Source organism: Pinus tabuliformis, chromosome Q (assembly GCF_031772625.1).
Source record: "Pinus tabuliformis cultivar Carrire ecotype Pingquan chromosome Q, CPIR1, whole genome shotgun sequence".
In the NCBI taxonomy this organism is placed as follows: Eukaryota; Viridiplantae; Streptophyta; class Pinopsida; order Pinales; family Pinaceae; genus Pinus; species Pinus tabuliformis.
Window position 1 is genome coordinate 336746176 of NC_142296.1, and position 18543 is coordinate 336764718.

An 18543-nucleotide genomic window follows, 5' to 3' on the forward strand; every position below is an offset into this window, starting at 1 on the left:
TACTGCTCCTAAAGTTCGTGCACCTCTGTTTCCAGGCACTGTATGTTGGGGTCCTCCTGCAAGGATGTGAGGATGCCAAAGGCTTGGTCCAACATACCGGTACAGTCCTACACTGCCCGTCCAATTTCTTCCAACCCTATTTGGATAGCGCTAACGCACTGCTCTCTAACTTCTAGGGGAGTGGAAGGTTGCGCCTTCAGCCGCAGTTCGGCAATCTGAATATTCAGCTCCAGCTACACTCACGTTGTTTCCTTACGTGCGTTTCATATTCTACTTGCCAAACAGTGGATCTGTACTTCTGTTGGTAGGTCCACGACGATGGAAAACTCTGGGACTCGCCAGCATGCTTCATCAACTGTCTGCACTAACTGCTGGTTTTGTGACACCAGTTCATCACGCTATAGGCTGAGCTGTTCGATGTTGATCTTTTGCTCACTGAGCACCTGTATTGCATGGCCCTCCCTAGCCTAGAGCTCTACTGTTATTCCATCCTGCAGTTGGTACAGTGTTTCTCACGGGAGGCAGCCAAATTAAGGCCCAGTCCCTTGATCCTGCCAACCACAGTTCTATCAATATCATTCTCTACTGCTAGCACCCCTTCCGGTAGAACTATGGTATTGGCCATCCTTGCGCGTAGTATCCATTTTGTTGTTGATGTGCCTGCTGCGACGTAAGTGGGTATAGTTCCTTTCTATGGGGGCCACACTTGTAGTTCCTACAGTTGCGCCCTTAGGGACCCCAACATAGTCTGTTGCTCCGACATGACTTCTTAGAGAACTTCCTTGGTGACATCACAAACCGTCTCACCGGTGTTGTAGAGGTCACCTTCCATTAACGTGATCAGGTTGATGGCCAATTTGGAGACCTTGACCTTTTTTCGTGGACCAGATCTCTCTGTGAAACACAGCCTTTTGAGTTTGGTGGAAGTTGTGCCTAGGTCTACACCCTCTTATGCAAGGTTTGTGTCCTCTGCCTCCTATCTTGTAGACAATGCCTAGCCCTCCTCTTCCTGTGTTTTTTTGGCCCCTATTATCTACGCTACTATTGTTGTTTCGATGGCCTTTGCCTGCTCTGCGGCTTCCTGTGTTGCCTTGCAGACTTCCCTTACCTCTACTACCACTTTTTCATTGCACCTCTTCTTGGCTAGCTGCATGATGCATAGCTTGGCTACATCCTTTCTTTTCTGTGCTATTGTCCTATCCAAATCCTCCAAATCCAGGGTGCGCCCATCGGGAGGCCATGATTCTAACACTGTAAAAATTACATCATCAGTGGCAATGAAGGAGAGCTTGGTCCACTGCTGCATCGAATCCTTTCGTGCCTCGATGTAAATATTGTGCATGTCTGCCTTAAAGTCTACAAAGCTTCGCAGACTGTTGTGCACTGTGGGGGATAGGTGTGACCTCCTATTAATCCACATCTGGATGCTCGCCTCCATGAGCACCCAAAAGATCTTTATATCACGAATCTGGTTCATGTCCTTGGTAGCCCAAAGCGACGCATACTTTGCGGCCTTTGGTAAGTCATGCTTAATTATCGGGAACTGACTGTCCTCCGGTAGCTCTCCTGTGACCAACAAAATGGACAAGAGCAACCACGTGTAGTGGAAGGTCTTACCCTTCTCCTGGGCTTCCTTGCAGTTGATCAAGAATTCCTCACAGAGGAACTCAGCCCAGTTGAATTGGACCCCCTCTACGCATTGTTTGGCCAACACCACTACCAGTGCTGGTACTTCATCGCTGCGGCATTTTCTCATTACCTTCCTAGCCAGGAGTTGGGTGGCTACGCGCACCCCTTTATCCTTGATACTGCTGATGGCATAACCCCTCTTTTTCTTCTCGATCTTATATTTTTTCTTCATGGCTTCCGCGAGAGCCAAATTGCTACTTTTTCCTACTATTGTCGCGGGGTCCTTTCCCTTACAAGGAAGCCAAGAAATTCTGCAGATGAGAGTCGCCGTGATGGAAATAGGCTCCTCCAACCAAAATTACCCATCATGCAACATGTAAAGAAGTTGCCTGATGACGAAAATGTTGATGGGTGCACAGTGAAAGTGTGGCATCCACAGCAGATAAAGAAATCTAGCTTTCTCCACACCGCACAACCATTTTTGCGGCTCTAATGTTATGACTGGCCCCTCCAGGCTCTGCTTCGTGAGGCTCTCCATTTCTAAGTGTGGGAACTTCTCACTATCCACGATGTCCCAATCTTCAAGCTTCATTGTGGGCATGCGGCCCAGGTGCAAGCCCTCAAACACAATTCCATTAGGGAGGAGCGGGGTGTGGAGTGCACTCTTTGTGGCATCCAGATCCTTTGGTATCTTGGTTTCTCCTTTTCGTGGAAGGACGTACTCGGGAAATTTCACTGCAAAGCGCACTGACTAGACATCCTCCTCCATGTCCTCTGCTCCCTCTACCTCAACAACGAGAGCCTATAGGTCCTCCTCGTCATCTGTCTCAATCATGATAGCCTTGCCCTTTTCTTCCATTAAGAGCTTACCAAACCCCAGATTCCTCGGGGACATGCAGACTGGTCCTATTGCCTGCTTATATTTTTCCAGTCTCAGCATCCGAGGTGATTTCGAGATTTATGGTGCAACCTCAGTACCTTTCGGAACATCGTGTACTATGGGGTTTTGCGCAGCCTTGTCAGCGGTTCCTTCTGCAAAGCCCAAACCCCTCGTGGTAGCTACCATCTTGTTTGAACTGTATGTGGTATTTTGCGAACTTGGGGGCTCGAATATCGCTCGATGCTCAACACTCTATGCTCTAATCAACTGCTAAAATCTCAAGTGAACAAGTGTTGTCTCATGGCCAGCCCCTAGAGTTTTATAGCACCTTTTGAATTCAAATTCGACTGTTCCCCCCAATTCTGGGCCATCAATGCTTTCTTGGCGGCAGATTGTCCCAAATATTGCCCTTAATTCACGTCTTAAATGCCTACTACCCACTCCATTTGGCCTCAAATCAGACATCCCGTCATGAACAGTGACACCAACGGTCACTTCCCAGCCTACCCATGCGGCAGCGTAGCCCCCCATGCACGGGCGCAACCCTTATGACATGTTGATTCTATGCACACCTCCCTTATTGCGCAGTCACTTCCCAGCCTACCCGTGCGACAATGTATCCCCCCATGCACGGGCGCGACCCTTGTGACATGTTGATTCTGCACACACCTCCCTTATCACGCAGCTCCCAAACATACGCTTTTATGGTCCCGTGCTCTCTTTCAACTGCCTAGAGTGCTGAGATTGTGCTTCCTACCACTACTTAGGTGGTCGCACCATTCGTGTGAGGCTTCAGCTCACCTTCCAGTATAGTCCGCTGAAAATCCCCAATTTCCCTCGCGACAGCTGACGCCGCACATTCTATCGTATGTAGTGCACTCCCTAGTTACTGTATTTGGTGAGATGCAGTCGTAGCCATGACAATAGAGTCATAAATTCTGAGCGACAGTCTTCTAATTCAATGCTATGATCATCTGCACCTTGCCTTGTCATCCTTGGTTTATCGACGAGACATGCTTGCTTGATCTCGCTTTCCAGCCTCTTGACCTCTGCGTCCATCAAAATGATTTTCTTCCTCAGTCGTACCTAGTCTTTTTCGAGTTCGTGAAGCCTAAGGTTCCCTCACCGAATGCCTTCCTCAAGCCTTATGTGTTCGAACTCGCGTAACTGTGTGATTTCTTCATCCTAGGCTTCGTGCATTGTCACATCTGTGGCAGCTATTATGTGTGGATTCCCCTTTGTATTCTCTTCAGAAATTATGGTCCCTACTCTGTTCCGCACCTTTGGAATCATTTCTGCAGTCATGGTTTTGCACATGGTCCTATAGGCCCATCGAACCACTGGTACGTGCAAGTCCCAATCAGTGCGTCTTGCTTGGTGAACCCTGTTCAGTACTTCACACACCCTATCGAATGCTTCTCCATGGATAATTGGTAGCGCACGTCACCTTTCCTACTGCTGCGTTTTGTTCTGATTCTCTATTCTAGGAGTGGGGTGTGCTTGTGTGAGCTGTATAGCATATGTCCGTACCCATCGAGAAAGGTGGGCGCGCAAGTTGTTCCACCCTTGGTGACTAGCTCTCATCCTGAGCTAGGGTTTTCTAAATTGTAGACACATCATCCTTCTACATCCGCGCCAGTCCTCAAAACTTCCTTGATGTGTACCCCACCATCGTGCGGCTGTTGTGCGTAGTGCCCACTTCAGAGCATCGAACCGCTGCTATTTTGGTACTGTTCTTTCAAATTCATTCAGGAATTCATCCACATTGTCGACTCATCATATGTAGGTAGATCTCTTGCCTCTGTTGTCACGCAATGCAGTGATTTAACCATCATATTGCAATTAAGCGTTGTTACTTCGTGCAACCGATTATGCCAGCACTCTATTTCTTCGTCTGAATCCGAAGTGCAGGAGCTTCCACACTCCCACAAAATCCTTCCATCTACGATCGGATTCACCCAATCCTCTTCTCGTGAGGTTACCTTGTAAATACAATCGATATTTTCATCACTATCATTGTCACACACCGGTTCAGTGTATCGTGCTCCTTCGGTTGGATCTAGCACTACTACTACGCATAGTGACTTTTTTTCAAAGATCATTTTGCGCTTCTTCAGATTTATGACTCTGTTCATATCGATGGCCCAATCTATTCATAGTAGCATTGGATAGGAACTACTATCATCGACAATCTCTATAATTTCAAAATCCGCCTGCGCACTTGCACCTTCAATATCTACTATTACCCCTTGCAATCTTCCCATGGACAAGATCTTTTGTTGGTTCATCTTTCGTAACTGAATAGGAGACCATTGTCGCGTGGGTCTACCCATGCATTCCCATGTTTGTTTTGTCATTACATTCACATCTAATCCAAGATCTGGGATTACCTGATCCATTTCATACTCGCCGATTTGCGCAGTCAACCTCATTTCCCTTCCTGTGTGTAATGCATGCTTTCCAAGTTTCTGGACCACATGCGATTCTCCTGACCCCACGCACCTAGTGATAAGTTCATGTAGTCCTTTTACTACCTTGTTGTCGTGTATTAATTTCATGCATGTCTTCAGAAAGGTAGTGAGCATTGAAGGATCCATCCCTGGTTCTAGTTGATCCTTACTACCTGAAGTGGAGGCCTCTGTGAAGCTCTTCTTAGCTTCCATGAATGTCTCCTTCGCGCATGCTAGATCAAATTCAGGTTCCTTTCTATGAGCCTTACGAACCCACACACTTTCTTTTGACTGCTTACATTTATCATCGCTAGTGGTCATACCGCTCCTGAGCATCACGTTTACATTCGGGTCTTCTTCGCGCGGCTCAGACCTCATCATCTATAAATTCTTAGTCGGAGGGGGCTGAAGTACCCCTTTTCGCCCAGTCTCACTATCAATGTAGGGCAATCTTCTACCTCATGATCAAACTGAGTACAGTACAAACATGATGTCCTTGTCGGGTTTGTACAATCGTGGGCATAGTGCCCTAGCCCTTCGTAATTGTAACAAATTACTTGTCCACGACCCCTTCCTGGTCCCATTCCACTTTGACCTTAACCGCAACCTTGAAATCCAACGTTCGCCATTCCTGTATTTGGGTCAAGGTCTCATGTTTCAGTCTGCACCCTGTAGGTAGGAGTTCAATCCATCATTAGTTCGTAGCTTCTGCAGGTGTGCTCATCATGGTCTACCACCCTGCAAAAATTACAAAACAATTTTTGAGACATCTGCGTATACTTTTGCAATAGATGACAATTATCCATAGTGTGTTTTCCTCCTATTTGATAGATCGCACACCATAATGCAGGTGTCATGCTTGGTCCTACCTATGCCTCAGGTCTTAATAGCATCGTCCCTCCTCCTGCCAAGTAATTTGAAAACACTGGACAATGGTCCTTATCATGCCCCTGGCCTTTGCATTTTATCCACCATACCTCCTTGCATGCCCCTAGCCGAGGTGTCCTATATTGTTTCAAACTTTGCGTCTCCAGGCATAGATTTTGTAGTTGCACGTGGATTTGTTGGACTCCCAGACCAGGGTCTTGTATAGGGGTCTCATGCAATCTCATTTCCATCTCCAAAGCTTCGACCTAGATGGAAAGTTTTTACTGTGATAGTGTCGTCCTTAAGTGCGGTGTTAGTGATGCTACAAACCATACGTGGCGCTGTCCATCCATCAATGTCATGTTGGCTTCACGAATCATACCCATTAGTCTTTGGTCCAGATCCCAGGGGGTCTCGCCTGGGAGCATCACAATCTCCTTAAACCCGATGATTGATTGTGTTTCTGACTTTGGCCTGCTAAATTCCATGTTCAGCACGGTCTAGATTTCTGCGATTCCTATGTTTGGATGGTCATTAGAATGCTTGATGTACCATGTTAATGCACGATCCTGCAACACACTCACCAGCATATCCTTCTTGATATTTTCATCCACAACTCCTTATGCTTCTCATACTGCTCTTACCACGAACCAGAATTGGTCTGGATCTTCATTCCCTACTCCTCTAAATACGAGTAGTTTGATCGCACTCACCATACTGAACTGTGGTGGTGGCGGAGGTGGAGTGGGTGGGGATGTAGGTGAGGAGGGTGAGACGGGTGGCATTGTAGGTGGAGGTGGTAAGTGCAGAATTCGCTGCCTTATCAGACTGACAACACTTCTCGGAGAAACCTTCGCGAGCTCTTCCTCGTTTTCCCGTGAGGAGGAAATTAAGGGACTGGTTTCCAATTCTTCCCTACTTCCACTTTTGTAGATCTTCCCACTCCGCATAGTCCCAAACATTAATTTATTTTCATAACTTGTTTTTCACACGATAGCATCTTAATCCAAGTGTTCAAAGATTTGATATACTTACCTTGCGGCCCTTTGAAAAAATGTCGCTCCGCCTCACTGTAGCTGACAGTCATGTCTACCGTGAACTCAGTGATAAATCCTCCTATAATTTGGTCGAACCAATGGTCCACAGCTCGCATGATCTTATCTCTTGACGCTTCTAGTCTGCGCACTAATTCCAGAGTCCACACGATTGGTTTTTCGAGCCTACACCTTCCCTGACTGTCTGCTAGCTTCGCAATCCACTCATACAACTCAAAAGGAAAGGATGCAAAGAAAATTTCATGGATTTTCATATACAAGTAGCGCTCCAACCATTGTTCCTTAAATACTCGCGGATTTCTATTTTCCTGCACCGCAAACTCGTGAATCTTCTTGTCCAACCACCCTTCAATTTCTTTCTTTGTTGGATTCAATTGGCATGACATCAAACATCCCTTATGTAGATCCCAGTCCTGACAATGGAACCATTTGTTGGCTTGTATGTACCTGACCCAGGTTCAGAGGTGATTTAACCAAACAAATCCCGGTACTACTGGCCCTTTCGACAACATTCCACGGAGCACAGACTGAGGTCTCACCCAAAGTAGTATGGGAGGGTGCTAGAACTAGGTTTCCGCACCCTAGGGATGTCTGATGAGCTTCTGGCGGTCCACGATTTGACCCTACATGCATGTCGCTACACGCATCTATCAATCCCTCGTAACCTCTAAAGCCGCCTTCACACAACCCTACTCGGGGCGCGATCTGTATTATTATCCACATTCCTTACTATTAACCTGTTGTTCTCTGATTACTTAACTTATCTGTGTAAGTCTAGTGATATTTAACAGTATATGCAACCCTCATATAAGTGTGCGCGATAAGAAATACAGTATAGATGCATAGAATGTAAGACAAAAGTAAATACACAGAAATTGGAATCAAATTCTCTTTATTAGTTGTAGGGGTCTGCGCACTTAGCTGTAGGGGTATGTGCACTCAGCCGTAGACTCTACTAGGCCTCTGTGCACTCAGCTGCAGAGCCTCTTCCTACTACTACGACCCAATACACTCAGACTCTTACTCTATGCTCGAACCATTCGTATTCATCTATCTTCTTTTTCCTTAATTAGCTATATTTACAACTTAGAGCCTCACTCTATTTATACAATCCCATGATCCGTGGACCATGGGTAGGCCGAAATGACATTACATTACATTACATTACAATACAATACTTAGGGTGAATTCAATATACATTTCATGCTCCACGCCCGCAATTCACGGAGTCTTACAATACATTTGACCAAAACTTGGGCTTTGAACCCCAAATCATGTTGTGGGGGGATTCCATGCCCAACAGAAGTTGTTAAGGTAGACCCTAGCAAAATTAAAGCCATTAAGGAATGGAAAATTCCCATATCCATAAAGCGTTTGCGAGGATTTCTCGGGTTGACAGGGTATTATCGCGAATTTGTTAAGAATTATTTGAGAATAGCAGCACCTCTAACAACATTACAAAATAAAGATGCATTTTATTGGACTCTAGAAGCAACAAATACCTTTGAACTTCTTAAAGAGGCAATGTTCCAAGCACTAGTCTTAGCTACGCTAGACTTCACAAAAACCTTTAATGTGGAGTGTGATTCCTCACAAAATGGAATTGGTGTTGTTTTAATGCAAGAAGAAAGACTCATTGCTTTCGAAAGTCATCCAATCAAAGGAAAGTATTTACAAAAGGCTATTTATGAGAAAGAAATGTTGGAAATACTACATGCACTTAATAAATGGCGACCTTACCTAATGGGAAGACACTTCAAGGTAAAAACGGATCTTGATAGCCTTAAATATTTTTAGAACAAATATTATCTTTAGAAGAGCAACAAAAATGGGTCACAAAGATGTTGGGTTATGACTTTGAAATAATCTACAAAAAAGGGAAGCAAAATGTTGTTGCAGATGCACTCTCAAGAAAAGATGAGGATGTGGAAGCATTGTTTTGTGTCATTTCTATTATCCAACCAAATTGGATAAATGAAGCAAGGGATGAATAAAAGAATGGTGAATAAGTGTGGGCACTCATTCAAAAGTTGTAGCAAGATCCTAGTACATCTGATACTTTTAGCAGGAAAAATCCTTCGTTATGGTAAAAAGATTGCTTATACCTCTGCAAGAATTCCCAAATCAAACAAAATATTCTTCTGGAATTTCACACCTCTCTCTTAGGAGGGCACTCAAGAATTTTAAAAACTTACCGCAGGGTTAAGAAAGCAGCTTTTTGGGATGACCTTAAATCTGATATTCAAAATTTTGTGGCAAAAATTTTGGTTTTCCAACAAAATAAAGTTGAGACAATTAAGACCCTAGGTCTATTACAACCTTTATCCGTTCCAAGTCAACATTGGGAGGAGGCTTCAATGGATTTTATCATGAGTTTACCCAAGTCTGAAGGAAAGAGTGTCATTATGGTGGTAGTTGATAGACATACCAAGTATGCATAGTTTTGTGCGTTATCTCATCCCTTTAAAGTCGATACAGTTGCTACTACATTTATCGAAACAATTCAAAAGCTACATGGAAACCCAAAGATTATTGTAAGCAACAGAGATCCCATTTTCACTGGAAATTTTCGGACATAATTATTTTCTTTTCTGGGTACTCAGTTACCTCATAGCTCATCTTATCATCCTCAATCTAATGGGAAAACTGAGATGATGAACAAATGTTTGGAAGGATATCTTCGTTGCTTTGTATCTGATAAACAAACACAATGGGTCAAGTGGTTGCCTCTAGCTGAATGGTGGTATGACACTTCCTTCCATACTACAACCAAAATTACCCCATTTATGGCACTTTGTAGATATCATCCACTGTCCACCACATCATCATTCAAAGAAAATTCTAAGGTTCAAGTAGTGGAAGATCACATCGAGCATCAATAACAAGTTCTCAAAATCTTAAAGGATAACCTCGCTTTGGCACACAATAGAATGAAATAAAAAGTAGATCAACATCGCAACGAAATAATTTTTGATGTAGGTGACTAGGTATTTCTACGACTACAACCTTACAAAAAAATGTCCCTCGGGCAAGATAAGAAGGGTAATAAATTATCACCAAAGTATTATGGTACGTACAAGGTGTTACAAAAGATTAATACTATGGCATACAAATTGGAGCTTCCTGCATCTTCCCGAGTGCACCCAATTTTCCATGTTGCATGCTTAAAGAAGGTTATAGGTGAGAAGATCCCAATTCAAATAATATTTCCATAACTTGATGAGGAAGGAAAAATCATATTGTAACCTGAAGCAGTCACAGAAACAAAAAAGTGACAGCTATGAAATCGATCAATTTCATAGTATCTCATCAAGTGGAAGAAATTACCCGCTAAAGATTCCACATGGGAGGATGAGAATTTTATACAGAAGCATCCAGAACTACTCAAATGTTGAGGACAACACTTTTTGAAGGAGAAGGGCATGTTAGGTCCCTATACTACTAGTGTAACCCCTTATTGTTATTATTGAAACCCCCTTATTATATTATTGTTCCCATATAGTCCCCATGTTGTTATTATTGTGTCCCATAGAAGCCCATTATTGCTATTGTTGTGCCCCTACAATATTATTGTTATGTAGGCTCTGATTGTATTGGGACACTTTAGACTCCTATATATATAAAGGAGGTATTTTCATTTGTATCATCCAAGAATTGTTCATTCTTTAACGTAAAAGAGGTTTCCCCCTTTGATTTTGAAGTTGTTGATCTATCTTTTCATCTGTTTTGTGAGTTGGTTGCATAATAGAAAAGATCATATTTAATTCTACATTATTATTTCATAATTCTTCACCTGGTGGAGGAGTTTTAGTGCAACCATTACATACTAAATTTCAAACATAAAATCCTAGGTTCATTAACTTAGACTTCATTTCTTCTTTCCATTCTTGATAATTATGATTACTTAGCATAAACATACCTTTGTTGTCCATTGTTTCTAACTTTCCTTGTTCTTCTGCTTCTAGGGCCATCCTTTTTTAATTTTTTATCTCTTTAAAATGCTTACTTTCACTTCTACCCATGAGATAAAGTTCAGTTGATTCATCATCATCTTCATTATCATCCTTACTACATATAAAAGGAAATGGACCACAATTAGAAAAAAAACCCATACCTGATAATTCTTTGTTACTTTCTTCTTCAATCTTGATCAATAGAAAGCAGGGTGCTCCCAAAGTTGAGTATTTGCTAACGTCTATTGCTATCACAACATCTGATATATCACTGTCACTACCACCATTTTTTGACTCCTTCCTTTGATCTATCTTATTCTTTCCCATCATCCTTGATCCCCTCCAAACGATTAAGCTTCAACTAAAGTGACCTGCTCTGATACCAATTATTGGGAAAAATATTGAGAGTGGGGGGGTGAATTAGTATTTTAACAATCACTTGAACCTTTCAATTTCTTATTCAGATTTTTGTACGCTATTGTCATTCAGTAAAAAAACATATGTACCAACTTTAGTAAAGGAAAACATCGTATATCCAGTTAACTAAATTTTCATGTATTTCATCATATGTTCTACTTTAACTAATGTTTCATTACTTCGGTAGCCTTTAATTAAACATTAATCATGAGCAGTAAGAATAGAATAAACCATCACACATAAGCAACACAACAACACATGAGGACACCAATATTTTTTAGGTGGAAACCCAATGTGGGAGAAAACCACTACTGTCGTTGTCTTTGTCTTCATCTTATATTATAAAGGAAAACATCTCACATTCTTGTATTGCCGCAGACTCATACCAGTACACATGCACCCACCTATAGAAGGCTACAACCTTCTCTTGTTTTCCAACACCCACTGGAAGGGGGCTTCAATCCCTTGATCTCATTTACCAGCACCTACCAGAAGGGAGCTCCAACCCCCTAAACAGATTTACCAACTACCACTGGAAGGAAGCTTCGACTCCCTCACTGAAGACTCCAACCCTTAGCACCTCTATGGACCACGTTTCATAATGTTTCATACTGGATCCACCTGACTCACAAAATCAAACATGTATGCCACCTTTCATCATACTTTCTAAATTTCATCATTTAAGCTCAATAACAAATAAAAATATTGAAACCAAGCACTGTATCAAAACACTTAATCACTGAACTAATCAAATCACCAAATCTCTACCATTTCTTGTAACTGAATCAAACCAATCCATAATAGATATAAACCATATAAAATATACATTCATCAATATACCAATCCAAACACTATTATCCATCACAGGAACCAACTACTACCAATGTAAACCCTGATCAAGCATACATCAGATTGTATACGCTATTGTTCTGAATAATACCCACGTATGTATGCGCTTCTCCTTAAGAGGACCCACATATAAATCTCAATATACTGATAATTGAATTTGCATCTTTGTACCACTAAATTAATCACTCAATCATAGACTGAACCCATCACATATCACTAAACTAAATACAGATCATCACACAGGAGCATCATCCCTAGTCAACATATCATTTCATAACCAATTCAACCCAATCAGTGTTTTCAAATATAGATGATCATAAGAGAGACTTCATCGAAAAACAATAACAAACATAACATAACAGATTAACCATCATCATTAGCTCATACTACAAACCCTAGCATGTATACACAAATATTACAAAGAGCATCTGCATATGTATACGCTTTTCATACTTGACACATGCGTACAAATTCTAAACTTTTCATAGAATGTATGCGCAACTACCCAGAGACAGATCCACGTATGTACATGACTTCTCTTTGGAAAACCAGCGTACATATCCATAATCACTGAGTCATACCTTCGCTGCACAACACAACATCTATCAAGACCAAATCTCGGCATACACAGTTACAAGCACACATCATAATATCATCATCACAGATCTATCATAAACAGATTATTCAATATGTAGTCATTCCATATCTATTAGATCTTATCCATCTCCATGCTCCCTGGTGCACACCTATTTCAGATCAAGTCATTCATAAATAATCCATCACATACACACACTAACACTTGATCTCCATCTCCTTATATAATATAAGCCTTAGCCAATACCTTAGGTCAATTCCTTAGTAATGTCGATGGTATTCTTTGACGGAATCAAATATACATTGTCGTGCTCATTACTATGGGCCAATACCATGGTAAATACCACTTGTATTCCAATTACCATGGTGCGGAATATGTATGCCACTTTGCTTCACCATACTAGCGTATGTACAAAACTTTTCTTCACAGGACCTGCATATACTTTCTCAAACTTTACCTTCATCATTCCTCTGTCTCTGAACTGATATTCCTTTTTCCATTCTCTCTATCACATCTGTACCGACATATATAACCATCATGTTGACATCTTTATCAAGTAGGTTACCATAAAGGACAACACTTTAGTCATAATACCAACACGAGGGAAAGAAGTGAAAGAGATAGAAATCATTATTATATGCATGCTTTCTAGTAAGAACATAAACATCAGAACTACAAACTGTGGTGGTCGAATATGTCCTTAGCACAAAGTTATTCTTTTAAAATAACTAAGTATGGTGTAGGTTAAACATGAAGACACACTATAATTGGAGCTTAGAAAGAAATATATTGTGGGAATGTATTTGATGCTAGGGATGATTTTGGTCATCCATTCCCAATGTGTCTTTATTTCCCTACAAAACTATTTGAGGATGTGGGGATGATAATTTTATTATGGGACCACCAAAGGAAAATCCATTGATACCTCCTCCTGCATGCATCTATGACCCTCATTCATTCCGCATGCACATCAATGGTTGATTCAAGGTGGGGGTCACTTAATCTGTTTTTCATCAAACCCTCACTGATCAGGAGCTCCAAAATTTGTCAAAAATTCAAAGTGTCATTATTTTGATAAGGTTAGCTTCAAATATGAGTGCTAATCATTCTGCATCCAACCGTGCAAATGGGACTCAAATCTGAGCTCGTATGCAGAAGTTAGAGCAAGTCAAAGTTTAGGGTTGACTTAATGACATGGTAGCATTATATGACATGGAAAAGCCCTTCAGTGAATGAGGAGGCACCAAGTGGCAAGTCGCCATTGGCCCCTACATATCGCATATCAGAGAAAAATATAGGTCACCGTTAAAGAATCAACCCCCAGCGCAGAGCTGGTTTCGATGCGATCGCAATCGCATATCGCATAATGTTAAGAATCGACCCTCGACATGGTGAGGGTTGCAATGCGATATATCGCAATCACATATCGCACCCAATACCCACTAATATATATATATATATATATATATATATATATATGTCATCGTCGATAACACTGATTGCAATTTGCCATGGGGGAACTTTCAGACCCGAATACACTGTATTTTATAACCCCGATGGGTCTGTGTTATCACAGAACACAAGTTGGGTTGATACGCCGAAGGTTGAAGCGCCGATTGCGATTGCGATGGGATTCCCGGATGCGATCTGTTATATTTGTATTTAATAATCTCGGCAGGTCTACAAAGTGCCTAATGTAAGGGTCTGTACACCGATGGACTACGCCAATTCTGATATCCATCAAGGCTGCGGAACCATAGCCTTAACCATCGGACCAACCACTTTTCATGTGACCACTTGACCCTTAACCATGAGATAGGCGAGAATGATGGTGGAACTGTTGATTTTGGTGGAACTATTAGTTTTAACTACGGATAATGAATTTAACTGGAAGTACGCCATATTTTGAGGAGAAAGTTGTGGAAAGACTGGCAAAAGTCATAACTAAGACAGTTTTCAACCAAATGGGATGTAAAAAGAGGCTAGATAGCCATTTTTGGGCATTTTGAACTCATTGGAATAGGTTTTAGGATCAAAGGAGCACTTCTAGATAATATTTTTGTAAAGTGAAGCCTATGGGTGACCTGGTCAACTAGAGTGTTGATTCAGTTTATGGAGGAGTATGAAGGTGGAGACGACCTTGCAGGGGTCTTCCAACCTCCATGTAATTTCTGAAGTAGTCATTACAACAGTGTTGTAGCTTTATTTCTTCTTTTCTCTGTATGTGTATGGAGAAAGAGACTTGTTTAAGTACTTCAAGTGGATTTTTGTACTTGTTTATGCTCTTGGTACTTGGAATATAGGGTCTTGATTTGAGAGCCCTTCTCTTGTTGATTGTTTCATGACTAATTGTAGGTTTTCATGTATTTAGAGTGAGAGTTCTTTGTAGAATAATATTTCCTTGAAGGGGAAACTAGTCACTCTTTTTGTCAGCACACTTATGTACTCTTTAACATTGAAGAATTTTGAGCATAATGAGAAGGGGTCATGCATTTAGAGCTGATCCAAGGAGATGTATCCCAGGAGGGGTGAACTCCTTTATCAATGGCTAGTGTATTATTGTTAGATACATGCTTCCATTTAGTGTTTTAGTTTCATGTTTTAAGTTTTCTTCATGAAACTAACTTAAGTAAAAACACATAAAATTCATGCTTTTACTTGTTATTTTGGAGTCGAACCTCCAACACATTTTTATTCTGATGAGGGGAAATAGCACAACATTACTAATCTGCCCCAATTTAGATCAGGTTGGTATCAGAGGATAGGTTTGCTTTGTGCAAGGAGGAATTGATTGTTGTTTGCAAGTGAATGTGTTTTGAAGCTCATTGAGGAGAAGGTTTTGGAAATGAGAGCAAGATTGTTACAATCCCTACCACCAAGTTCTACCTCAAATTGCAATAGAAGCTTCAAGAAAAGTGTGTCCCAAGGAGGAGAGCCTGTAAGAATGTCAGAGGATGTGAAGGCTTTTAGAAAGGCTTTCTTAGACATGGAAGAAATGGTGAAAGTCCTCTATGAAGAGAGGAATACCAAATTGCAAGATGAAATCTCTAGACCTCCATGAGGAGAATGTTCTCCAAGGGAAGAAGGTAATAAGAATGGTGATAAACCACCATCTTCTCCACAGTCTTCATGTTTTTCTACAACTATTATGCAATATGCTAGTGTATAAATTCCTTCCGAGAAGGTACATGGACAAGTTTGTACCCTTTTTCCACATGATGTGGAAGATGAGATTCTATCAACACCCAAATCCGAGGAGCTAAAAGAAGATATCCGAAGAGTCCAAGAGGACACATATCAAATCAAAAGGGAATTCGAAAACATCTTTGTGTGTCAATCGAAAGATGAAGCAAATGGTAAGAATTTACATGCTTCTTCCTTATGTAAAAGTGTTGATGTAAAATCATTTGCAGCCTTTGAAAAACACAGTAAAGGTATTGGACCCAAGCTCTTGACCAAGATGGGTTACAAGGGAGGAGGCCTTCGTATAAACTAGCAAGGCATTAAAAATCCAATTGAGGCCAAGGGGAGGCCTAAATATGAAGGCTTAGGCTATGTCACAAAAGAAGAATGGTATTCTAGCAATATTTCATGGATATCGTGTTCCTTTTTCTATAAGAAAGGACATGAGGAGGAAATATGTTGGGAGTTGCATCCAGAAATGGTTCCTACTTGGTTCCTCAAGCGTAAGGAGGACTTACAGTGTAGAACGTCTCCAAAGAGAGATGTAAAAGCTGAAGAAGAAGGAAAGTCGATTTCTTCTTGCCATGTAAGTTCCTCACGTAGGCAGCATAAGCAAAGGACATCAAACAGAGATATAATTTTTTTGTTAATTCGAATGTTGTTCATGATGGAAAACAACATGCAGATTTGAATAACATGTTGAGGAAAATGTTTCCATGCACCTTTTTCCTTTCATCTAACCATTGTGTAGATAAGTGCAATAAAAGGAAAGCAATCATCAAGAAGATGTTTATGTCTACTGGAATTGAGACTGAAAGGAGAAAATCTCATCCAAGGATAAAGCCAAGTGAGCCGAGAGGAGCTCAAAAGAATTTTTGTACTCACTGCAATATCAGTGGACATTGGGTTGAGAAGTGTTGGAAATTGTTTCCACAACTTCATTTTGGTAAGGGCAAGAAAATCATGCAAGCACCAGAAGAGGAAGCGACAAAAGAAAAAGTGGTGCAAGATGTGACCATCCCTGAAGCAACTTCAGAAGAAGAGAAAGTTCAAATAGAGGGTTCATTTACCTAGTTGGGTAAGAAATGGGCGAACTATTTGTCCAACTGAAGTCTGTAAATTTTGTTTTCCACTAGTTGCATATCCCCATAGTTGGGTAATTTGTAAAGGCGATGTTCATAAATAAATCACTTATATGCAACAATGTTTTCTTTAACCATTACAATGCTAGTTTGGCTTGTTGATAGTCAATTTGAATGGAGAAATTTGGGAGTCAAGTTTATTCCATTTTTTAAAATGCATTTCTACTTATAGTTTGAAAAACCATTTTAAAGTTATTGTATGAGTAGTTGCAGCACATTTAGTATGTTCCAAATCTGTGTAACACTCAAGTTATACAAGTATTCACTATGTGAAACTTGTTTTGGTTCATTTGGTAGAGTCTTTTAGGATCTTATCCTTGATAAGGATTTTGCAGATGAGAAATTCCAAGGTGCTCATCTTCTTGGAATTCTTCATGGGAAGGATGTTGTTGCGGATGGCCATAGTGACATGGGCACACGTCATCTCATCGCTTATGGCTCTGAAGAACAAAGGTGAAGGAGAAGGAAGGATGGCTAGTAGGACACTTGCAGTGCAGACAAAGTACAAAGTAGTTGTAGATTATTTAAACTTTTGGAGACCAAAAGTTTTTTAGTGGGGAAGAGTGAATAGGAGCTCAAAATTTGTCAAAAATTCAAAGTTTCAGAATTTTGATAATATATCAAAGAGCTCGTCATTTTGAATCCAACGATGTGAATAGGACTCAAATCTGAGCTCGTATGTAGAAGTTAGAGCAAGTCAAAGTTCAAGGTTGACTTGATGACATGGCAGGATTGGATGAAATGGAAAAGCCCTTCAGCGAACGAGGAGGCACCAAGTGGCAGGCTACCATTAGCCCTGCATATTGCATATCAGAGCAAAAGCCAGGTTGGCATTAAAGAATCACCCCCCGACACAGAGCAGATTGCTATGCGATGCAATCACAAACGCACATCGCATAATGTTAAGAATTGGCCCCTGGCACAGTCAAGGTTGTGATGCGATATATCACAATCACATACCATACCCGATACCCACCGATATATATATGTCACCATCAATAACGCCGATTGAAATTTACAATGGGGGAACTTTCAGAACTCATATTATTATACGTTGTATTTTATAACCCTAGTGGGTCCGCTACTATCACAGTCTATGGACTTTGATATCCCGAGGGAAAGTTCCGGTTACAACAAGACTGCCGAATGCGATGTTTTATGCATTGAGATTTATAATCCTGGTGGGTCCATATTATCGCAAAACGAGAGTTGGGTTGATCCGACGAAGGTTTAAGCGTCGATTGTGATTGCGATGGGGTTCCCGGATGCGATATGTTATATGTTGTATTTAATAATCTTGGTGGGTCCATAGAGTGCATGATGTAAGGGTCTGTATGCCGATGGACTTCGTCGATTGTGATATACGATAAGGTTGCAGAAACATAACCTTAATCGTCGAACCAACCACTTTGCATGTGACCACTTGGCCCTTAACCGTGAGATAGGCGGGAATGACGGTGGAACCACTGATTTCAGTGGAAATGCCAGTTTTAACTGTGGATAATGAATTTAATTGGAAGTAA